Source organism: Nomascus leucogenys, chromosome 17 (genome assembly GCF_006542625.1).
Source record: "Nomascus leucogenys isolate Asia chromosome 17, Asia_NLE_v1, whole genome shotgun sequence".
In the NCBI taxonomy this organism is placed as follows: domain Eukaryota; kingdom Metazoa; phylum Chordata; class Mammalia; order Primates; family Hylobatidae; genus Nomascus; species Nomascus leucogenys.
The window spans coordinates 74,622,915-74,631,257 of NC_044397.1; positions in this window are offsets into that span (position 1 = coordinate 74,622,915).

Consider the following 8,343-nt stretch of genomic DNA (forward strand, 5'->3'; position numbering starts at 1 on the left):
ATATTGGTCTAAAATTCTCTTTTTTTGTTTGTCTCTCAGCCAGACTTTGGTATCAGGATGATGCTGACCTCATAAAATGAGTTAGGGAGGATTCCAGGATTCCCTCTTTTTCTGTTGATTGGAATAGTTTCAGAAGGAATGGCACCAGCTCTTCTTTGTACCTCTGGTAGAATTCGGCTGTGAATCCATCTGGTCCTGGACTTTTTTTTTGTTGGTAGGCTATAAACTATTGCCTCAATTTCAGAGCCTGTTATTGGTCTATTCAGGGATTCAGCTTCTTCCTGGTTTAGTCTTGGCAGGGTGTATGTGTCCAGGAATTTATCCATTTCTTCTAGATTTTCTAGTTTATTTGCGTAGAGGTGTTTATAGTATTCTCTGATGGTAGTTTGTATTTCTGTGGGATAGGTGGTGAGATCCCCTTTATCATTTTTTATTGTGTCTATTTGATTCTTCTCTCTTTTCTTCTTTATTAGTCTTGCTAGTGGTCTATCAATTTTGTTGATCTTTTCAAAAAACCAGCTCCTGGATTCATTGAATTTTTTGAAGGGTTTTTTGTGTCTCTATTTCCTTCGGTTCTGCTCTAATCTTAGTTATTTCTTGCCTTCTGCTAGCTTTTGAATGTGTTTGCTCTTGCTTCTCTAGTTCTTTTAATTGTGATGTTAGGGTGTCAATTTTTTATCTTTCCTGCTTTCTTTTTTGGGTATTTAGTGCTATAAACTTCCCTCTACACACTGCTTTAAATGTGTCCCAGAGATTCTGGTATGTTGTGTCTGTGTTATCATTAGTTTCAAAGAACATCTCTATTTCTGCCTTCATTTCGTTATGTACCCAGTAGTCATTCAGGAGCAGGTTGTTCAGTTTCCATGTAGTTGAGTGGTTTTGAATGAGTTTCTTAGTCCTGAGTCCCAGTTTGATTGCACTGTGGTCTGAGGGACAGTTTGTTATATAATTTCTGTTCTTTTACATTTGCTGAGGAGTGCTTTACTTACAACCATGTGGTCAATTTTGGAATAAGTGTGGTGTGGTGATGAGAAGAATGTATATTCTATTGATTTGGGGTGGAGAGTTCTGTAGATGTCTATTAGGTCTGCTTGGTGCAGAGCTGAGTTCAATTCCTGGATATCCTTGTTAACTTTCTGTCTCATTGATCTGTCTTATGTTGACAGTGGGGTGCTAAAGTGTCCCATTATTATTGTGTGGGAGTCTAAGTCTCTTTGTAGGTCTCTATGGACTTGCTTTATGAATCTGGGTGCTCCTGTATTGGGTGCATATTTAGGATAGTTAGCTCTTCTTGTTGAATTGATCCCTTTACCATTATGCAATGGCCTTCTTTGTCTCTTTTGATCTTTGTTGGTTTAAAGTCTGTTTTATCAGAGACTAGGATTGCAACTACTGCTTTTTTTGTTTTCCATTTGCTTGGTAGATCTTTCTCCAACCCTTTATTTTGAGCCTATGTGTGTCTCTGCACGTGAGATCCTGAATACAGCACACTGATGGGTCTTGACTCTTTATCCAATTTGCCAGTCTGTGTCTTTTAATTGGAGCATTTAGTCCATTTACATATTCAAGGTTAATATTGTTATGTGTGAATTTGATCCTGTCATTATGATGTTAGCTGGTTATTTTGCTTGTTAGTTGGTGCAGTTTCTTCCTAGCATCGATAGTCTTTACAATTTTGCATGTTTTTGCAGTGGCTGGTACCAGTTGTCCCTTTCCATATTTAGTGCTTCCTTCAGGAGCTCTTGTAAGGCAGGCCTGGTGGTGACAAAATCTCTCAACATTTGCTTGTCTGTAAAGGATTTTATTTCTCCTTCACTTATGAAGCTTAATTTGGCTGGACATGAAATTCTTGGTTGAAAATTCTTCTCTTTAAGAATGTTGAATATTGGCCCTCACTCTCCTCTGGCTTGTAGAGTTTCTGCCGAGAGAGCCGCTGTTAGTTTGATGGGCTTCCCTTTGTGGGTAACCCGACCTTTCTCTCTGGCTTCCCTTAACATTTTTTCCTTCATTTCAACTTTGGTGAATCTGACAATTATGTGTTTTGGAGTTGCTCTTCTTGAGGAGTATCTTTGTGGCATTCTCTGTATTTCCTGAATTTGAATGTTGGCCTACCTTGCTAGATTGGGGAAGTTCTCCTGGATAATATCCTGAACAGTGTTTTCCAACTTGGTTCCATTCTCCCCGTCACTTTCAGGTACACCAATCAGATGTAGATTTGGTCTTTTCACATAGTCCCATATTTCTTGGAGGCCTTGTTCATTTCCTTTTACTCTTTTTTTCTCTAAACTCTTCTCATTTCATTTCATTCATTTGATCTTCAATCACTGATACCCTTTCTTCCACTTGATTGAATCAGCTACTGAAGCTTGTGCATGCATCACATAGTTCTTGTGCCATGGTTTTCAGCTCCATCAGGTCATTTAAGGTCTTCTCTACACTGTTTATTCTAGTTATCCCTTCATCTAATCTTTTTTCAAGGTTTTTAGCTTCTTTGTGGTGGGTTCAAACATCTTCCTTTAGCTCAGAGAAGTTTGTTATTACCGATCGTCTGAAGCCTTCTTCTCTCAACTTGTCAAAGTCATTCTCTGTCCAGCTTTGTTCCATTGCTGGCAAGGAGCTGCATTCCTTTGGAAGAGAAGAGGTGCTCTGATTTTTAGAATTTTCATCTTTTTTGCTCTGGTTTCTCCCATCTTTGTGGTTTTATCTACCTTTGGTCTTTGATGATGGTGATGTACAGATGGGGTTTTGCTGTGGATGTCCTTTCTGTTTGTTAGGACCCTCAGCTGTAGGTCTGTTGGAGTTTGCTGAAAGTCCACTTCAGATGCTGTTTGCCTGGGTATCACCAGCAGAGGCTGCAGAACAGCAAATATTGCAGAACAGCAAATGTTGCTGCCTGATCCTTCCTCTGGAAGCTTCATTTCAGAGGGGTACTCAGCTGCATGAGGTGTCAGTCAGCCCCTACTGGGTGGTGTCTCCCAGTTAGGCTACTTGGGGGTCAGGGACCCACTTGAGGAGGCAGTCTGTCCATTCTCAGATCTGAAACTCCATGCTGGGAGAACCACTACTCTCTTCAAAGCTGTCAGACAGGGACATTTAAGTCTGCAGAAGTTTCTGCTGCCTTTTGTTCAGCTATGCCCTGCCCCCAGAGGTGGAGTCTACAGAGGCAGGCAGGCCTCCTTGATCTGCGGTGGGCTCCACCCAGTTCAAGCTTCTTGGCCACTTTGTTTACCTACTCAAGCCTCAGCAATGGCAGGCGCCTCTCCCCCAGCCTTGCTGCCATCTTGCAGTTCGGTCTCAGACTGCTGTGCTAGCAGTGAGTGGGCTCCATGGGCATGGGACCCTCTGAGCCAGGTGCAGGATATAATCTCCTGGTGTGCCATTTGCTAAGACCATTGGAAAAGTGCAGTATTAGGGTGGGAGTGTCCTGATTTTCCAGGTACCATCTGTCATGGCTTCCCTTGGCTAGAAAAGGGAATTCCCTGACCCCTTGCACTTCCCAGATGAGGCAATGCCCTGCCCTGCTCCCTGGGCTGCACCCACTGTCCAACAAGCCCCAGTGAGATGAACCCGGTACCTCAGTTGGAAATGCAGAAATCACCCATCTTCTGTGTCACTCACGCTGGGAGCTGTAGACTGGAGCTGTTCCTATTCAGCCATCTTGGAACCTCTCTAGATCTTTCAAGTAATAGACTGAATCCCTCAACTCCCATGGGGACCCCCTTCGGTGGCTCCCCAGGAAGCACAGAAATGGAAACTGCACTGTAAAAGTCCACAGCAGCACTGCCCACCATGGTGGCAGACAATTGTTGCCGTATGTAAGGGCACTGGCTGTGCCAGATATGCCTTGGTTTATTGAGGTGCTCTCTGAATAAACAAGCCTCAGATTTCACTGGATCTTAGTGCTACCAATTGCTCCAGATTTTAATGTTGCAACTACAGGAATGGTAAGTTTTGTAGCTAATTCATTTTCTCACCCATTAAGGGAAGAGAGAAGAGGTGGCTATTCACTTAATTCAGCAGGTGGAGTCAATGGGCTAGTAAAACATACTTTTTCCATTTTCCCTTTCTTTTCTTTAATTTCCTCCATTTCCTGTTTCTCACGTTCAGAATCTGAATTTAGTTCTTTACACTCGTCCTTCTCTTCCTCATCTGAATCTGCCTCATCATCTGTTTGAAATGACTCAAGAGTTGCTTTTATTAGCGCCCATATTGACCAAACCAAGACTGGAATTTTTGCTCCATCTTTATACGCTTTTTAAAAATCTCTGCCAATTCTCTCCCATTCCTCCAACTCCATAGTCCCTTGTTCCGGGAACCATGGGCAAAACTGCTTTACTGCACTAAAGTGTGAGTGATAACAAATTCTGAGTACTAACTTTCACTCCCCATCTTTGTAATAAATGCCGTAAGAAATTTAAATAAGCAGAATGTCTGCTTTCACTTTTTCTCATTGTTACCCTGGTTCTTCCAAGTGCTCAGCTTTGCCACTGAGCTTCTTTTAGACGTCCTCGGATGTCCTTTGATGATGCGTCCTCCACTTTCACACACTCTAGCGTTCCTTCACCAGGGTCTCTGTTGCCCCACAATGAGCAGCCAGGAATGTTGGGGTGATCAGACCCAACACCAGGTCTTGGGGGTGACAAAGTCTGGCAAAGCCAAAGCATTGAGAAATAGTTCGAGAGAGAAAGGTGGGACACCAGGGGGCCATCACCATCATGGAGACTGCGAAGGCCCTGAGCTCTGGGAGCCCATGCTATTTATTGGTAATCCAACAAAGAAACAGGTAGTGAGAATGTGGAGGTCAAAAGGACACGTTGCATTAAGCACATGATTTACAGCTATAATGGTTTAGTATTTATATGGAACATGTTCTGCTACTTGAGATAATGGGAGTAGGAGCCTAGGAAGGCTAGAAGCAAAGAGCCAGCAAGTCTGGATACATTCCAGAGGACATGTCAGACATGCAAGCCCTGCCTCAGTTTCTCCAAAAACTCAGCTTTTTCCCAACAATTGTCTTAGCAAAAACTCAGGGCTCTGTTCTCCTCAGCCCTTCCTTTAATTTTCAAGGTATATTTCAGAAGTAAAATAACATAATTACATTTAAAAACTGAACATTGATTATTTTTACTCTAACAACACTACCTGAGGTACTGTCAGAATCTCCATCCAAAGGAGGGTCAAGAACAAGGGAATAAAAGAAAAGCAACACCTCTATTTGACAGCTAAATTGTTTGCAACAGCCAAGAGGTGGAAGCAACCCAGTGTCCACCATGGATGAATGGATAAGCAAAACGTGTCATGTACATACAGCGGCGTGTTATTCAGCCTTAAAAAAGAAGAAAACTCTGGGCTGGACACAGTGGCTCATGTCTGTAATCTCAGCACTTTGGGAGGCCAAGGCGGGTGGATCACCTGAGGTCAGGAGCTCGAGACCAGTCTGGCCAACATGGCAAAACCCCATCTCTAATAAAAATACAAAAATTAGACTGTCTCAAAAGAAAAAAAGAAGAAGAAGAGGAAGAAGAAAACTGTGACACATGCTACATGCTATACCATGGAGGAACATTGACATGATGCTAAGTGAAATAAGCCAGTCACGAAAAGACAAATACTATGTGATTTCTCTTATATGAGATGTCTACAGTACTCAAATTTATAGAGACAGGAAGCAGAATGGTGGTTGCCAAAGGCTGTGGGGAGAGAGACATGAAGAGTTGTTGTTTAATGGATAAGAGTTTCAGATTTGTTAAGATGAAAGAGTCCTGGAGAGGGAGGGTGGTCACCACATTGTACAGCAACGTGAATGTGCTGAACACTACTGACTCGTACACTTAAGAATGGTTACAATGGTAAATTTTATGTGTATTTTACCCCCAGTTAAACAAAACTGTAGCCAAGCATGGTGGCTCACATCTGTAATCAGAGCACTTTGGGAGGCCAAAGCAGGTGGATCACTTGAGCCCAGGAGTATGAGACAAGCCTGGGCAACATAGTGAGATCCCATCTCTACCAAAAAAAAAAAAATTAGCCAGGTGTGATGGTGCCCACCTGTAGTCCCAGCTACTCAGGGGGCTGAGGCAGGAGGATCATTTAAGCCTGGGAAGTTAAGGCTAAAGCAAGCCGTGATTGCATCACTGCTCTCTAGCCTAGGTGACAGAGCAAGACCCTGTCTAAAGAAAAAAGGGAGCTGGGTGCGGTGGTTCACGCCTGTAATCCCAGCACTTTGGGAGGCTGAGGTGGGTGGATCACTTGAGGTCAGGAGTTTGAGACCAGCCTGGTCAACATACTGAAACCCCATCTCTAATAAAAATACAAAAATCAGCCAGGCGTGGTGGCACATGCCTGTAATCCTAGCTACTCAGGAGGCTGAGGCAGGAGAATCACTTGAACCTGGGAGGTGGAGGTTGCAGTGAGCCGAGATCACACCACTGCACTCCAGCCTGGGTGACAAGAAAGAAAAGAAAAAGGCCAAAATTTTAAAGCAGCAATATTTAAATATGTAAGTATTCAAGCAATATTCAAGTCATATCTTCCTACACAAGTTTGAGTAGAAAAACTCTCCCCACCCCCCATTATCTTCACCCCTACCCCTTAGGGTTTGCTCTGGATAAGGGGAGAGCAAATCTTCATACTGTCATTTTCTTCTTAATCTGGACTTGTGAGAAGACACAGCTGTGTTTAAGAATATGAACTGCAAATGAAAACCAGCTTTCCAAGCTCCTCCTCATTCTCCGTGTGGTCAGCGAGGCACAGGGTGAGGATTAGGTGGTTTGGAGGGTGCCAACGAGGACTCCAAAATGGCGGACAGGAAGACCCCAGGCAGGGTCAGGAAGTGGAGGAAGAGCAAAGTGCAAGTAAAATTCTGCATAGTGAGGTACAGGGAAGAGGATGATTCTTCCAAACATGAGGGAAGAGTGAGGTTTTTTTATGGCAAAGGAACCTTATTTCCAATTATGCTGCTTTAGGATAATGTTCCTCTTGCTTGACACAGGTTCCCGCTGCACCCTCCCTGAGCATTGTTTGTCCATGTGAGCTCTATGTGTGGGCTTCTGCCCAAGGGTTATCCACTTGTGTGGGACTGGGAGACTCCGCAGTAGGAAGTGCTATGACTTTGCTTTGCCTTGTGTGAGAGAGCTGGAAGGGCCCCACCCTGGGGTGCCTGTGCCCAGCCTAGACTCCTCTGTTAGAGCTCCTCAGTGACATTATTCTACACTAAAGTCCCACTCTGGGAAAGGGATTCCTGCACATTGCCAGGCTCCGCTACACTGTTCAGGGTATAGGGAGGGAGGCCAGGAGAAGGCCCTCCTGTCAGGGAGGGCTGTGTGTTTCCCTCACACGGCCCGTGGAATCGAAGAGGGCCAAATTCGAAAAACCCAAAGCAAGGCTAAACTTAGTTATGCCCATCAGAGAACCTTCACCAAGTATTTGACGTTTTTCCTCCTTTGATTCTGGGAACCATATCTGGCATCCAGTTTAAAGGTACTTTTTCTATTGTGGAAATAAACGAAGATGAACCTAATGAAATCAAGCAAAGCCTATTTATTGAGAGCCTGCTCTAACAAGGGAGTCATACACCATCGCTTGTATTTTGGAAGAGATGCGAAAGCAGGCAGAGGAGTGGGAAAGCTTCCTAACAGAAGAAAGGGGTGACTTGATCAGACCCCAGAGCCACAGCTTCTTGCACTACCCTGCACTGTCCTCCACTGTCTCTGTCCTCAGGTCATCTTTGTATGAGAGCTGAAACAAGAAGACTGAGGGTTACCTTATTTGACCTTAACTTGGGACGTGTGCAAGGAGTGACAGAGTTTTCACTACTGTATCTCTATCCAGGAGCCACCTTGAAAGCTCCGCAAGTATTAATTTGGGGATTACAAAGACATTTTAGCAAGTAAGCAAATTTGCAAATATGGGATTCACAAATAATGAGGGTCAACAATATTTGTGAGTGACTGCTAGGGCCTGTTTCATGGTAATCTCTTTCCCTGAGAGTGTGGAATGTTTCTTTAACTTCTTTGATAGTTTATTTATTCATTCATGTATTTATTAAGTACTTACTATAAGCCAGGCTCTGCTTTAATCTGTGTGAACAAACTAGAGATTAAGGTCCTGCCCTGTGGATTTTATATTCGAGTAAGAAAGACAGATAGCTAAGTCTGGAGCTCGGGGGGTGAGGCCCAGGTTGAAATTATAGATTCACTTGACCAAGGCGAAACCTGGTGTGCCCCTACTTCATATCCCCAGACATACTTCCAGAACATTTCTGTTCTGTTCTTGTGTATAAACTCTTCCTTTTGAGCCTCTCTCCGTTAATGCATGTCAACTTCTACTTGTCTTTTGTTGATT